We start from the raw sequence: 2,372 nt of genomic DNA, 5'->3' as shown, positions 1-2,372 counted from the left end.
AAAAAAAAAAAAAAAAAAAGCAACACATGGTAATGAATCTGATGCTATTCGAAAGTCTTCTGCTTTAATCCCAAATTGTTAAACTGCAGATGGGATAGTATAAATCTAAAACTAATAAAAACTTTTCCTGTAACATGTAAAACGTTTAACTGGTTGTGAAATTCTGGAAGACCTAAACGTTAAGTCACCGCCAAAGTTCTGCATTTTCTGACATGTTAGAGACGTTTATTAGCCTGAACGCATAGTTTTTTTTAGATGACTGCTCTGCGTTTAATTTGACTCTTGAGCGACTGTCAGCTCAACATTTCTTTTAACTAAAGGCCCTCTTCATGTGTCCTGCTGTTGCTATGCAACTGCAAATCTATTTGAAGCATGGTGCTTTGCTGCCAAAAGCGGACACATTTTTTAAACATCATCTGTATCCCAGTAAAGCACAACAGGCCCTCAGAAATAAAAGATATTAATAGTTGCACTAAGAGGGTGGCGGGAGAGATACACACAGGTAGATATACATTGCAGGATGGATTCAACTATATAGCTTTGTCTAGTGTTAATAACTTGAGATGCACTAAAGGCTTTACTTAAGCAATTCTGCCAGTGTATATCATTAGCTCATTTGATATTTGCTTTTATCAAACATGACAGACTAGCAGCTATCTGAGCTGTGACATCATCTGTGACCTCGCTGATGGGCATGCATCTCTCCAGCAGATATTTTTCTTTGGAAGCAACAACCCCTTGAGACCGTGCATCCTCATGTGGGGACATGACATTCTGGATTTTCTGCATCTTATACATTATTAAGCAATGCTGACCTTATTGTTTTCTTCTAAAATAAAGCAATTGTCCCCCCATACGAGGACATACTTTTAAGTGTCCAACAACTACATACCAAAGCAAAGACTACCTACTTAAAGATATAGTAGTTTATATATTTGCGGTCCAACCAATCACAAATATGCAATAGAGATGAAAATGCAAACCAAACAAGTGCTCGGGTCACGAGAGGTTAAGATATGAGCACAAGTCTCTTTCACTCTTTAGAATTAGTATGGCTGAAAAGGGTCGATAGAGATCATTACTCCTGAGCTTTGAGTGGTGTTCAGTGTCCCAGGCATGCTCTGCATTATCAGATACAACGAGCTGAGATTTGATTACAGAACGATAATGTCATTCCTCTTCTTGTTTAACAGCAGATGTAACATAAACACTACAAAGTGCATTATTACAGCCTGGAAAATTATTTTCCATTTGAAATCTGTGTTCAAGGATTATTTTCAGGTGAAATCCTCCCAAATTTCCTGGAGCTCAAAACTCTTCTGTTAGGGAAGACCCTGTTGTCGTGGCAACATTCTTCAAAACACTCCCAATTCCTCTGGGCTTGTCCAAGCAAGATGACGCCAGTGCTGGGAGCACATGCCCTTGTCTCTCAACTCCCAACAGCCCTTTGTTAATAAATAGCCTAGAGACCCAGCGAATGCAAGCGAGCGATCTGCATCTTTCCTGCTTCAATTCTCCCATTTGGCGTAAGGTAAGCATGACAGACGTGAGGTGAGCATGAGAAGGACTGAGCAAATAAGTGCAGATGTGACTGAGTCGTGTTCGTCCATCTCTTTTTCAAAACAACATGTGTGTGAGATTGCCATGTGCAGCAGGAGTGTGTGCAGAAGCAGATAAGGACAGTCGTCACAATCCACCACTAGTACTTCAACTTTGGGAGGAGTTTGGAGGGGCACCCACTCTCATCAAGGTCAGACCAACAGCCAACTAAAAGCAACAGCTTCAGGTTTTGCATATGACTCAGTCATTTTGTCCATAATTTAGTCATCCAATTGATTTTACTCTAACATATCCACCCACACCCAGGTTTTATCTACACTACAAACAGCATAAAATTAGTCAACAGTGTTTGATTTTCCCTTTCAAGCTTGTGTTTGAACCTCGGCAGCGAGGAGACTTTCTTCAGTCTTCTGGAAGCTCGGCATGATTTGCTTTGTCATCTTGTGCCAAGTTGTGTCTCAAAACTAAACTCCTGCAGTGTTCTGAAACTGTAGGATCTTTGTCCATCTGGTGCAACAGCAGCCATTGTAATATACCAAAGAGCAATCATGGGCTTAATCATACCAATTACAATACTGCACTAGCATCTGGTTACATTTTCATGTTGATTATTACACAGGGTTTTTCCAGAGTTAAAACGGGCCTTTGGGAGCCACCAGACATGCAAACACGACTAGTTCATATTTAGTTAATTTAAAAAAACTGTTAGCCTATATATTTTTGGCTGCATTATAAACCAAAATGTATTTAAGCCTCAGTAAATCTGGTTAAAAACATTTAGTTACAGTACTGGTGATTTTTTTTTTTTTTTT

The 2,372-nt window shown here is 39.5% G+C and overlaps 1 protein-coding gene across 4 annotated transcripts in view; it reads right to left on the bottom strand.

Annotated features, from left to right (window-relative positions):
* LOC102293144 (trinucleotide repeat containing adaptor 6A) overlaps positions 1 to 2,372 on the bottom strand; it is a 38,698-nt gene that overhangs the window by 24,793 nt on the left and 11,533 nt on the right. The window lies entirely within an intron of this gene.

Source organism: Haplochromis burtoni, unplaced genomic scaffold (genome assembly GCF_018398535.1).
Source record: "Haplochromis burtoni strain Fernald_Lab_line unplaced genomic scaffold, NCSU_Asbu1 Contig_379, whole genome shotgun sequence".
Classification (NCBI taxonomy): Eukaryota; Metazoa; Chordata; class Actinopteri; order Cichliformes; family Cichlidae; genus Haplochromis; species Haplochromis burtoni.
This window is presented reverse-complemented; position numbering and strand designations above follow the sequence as displayed.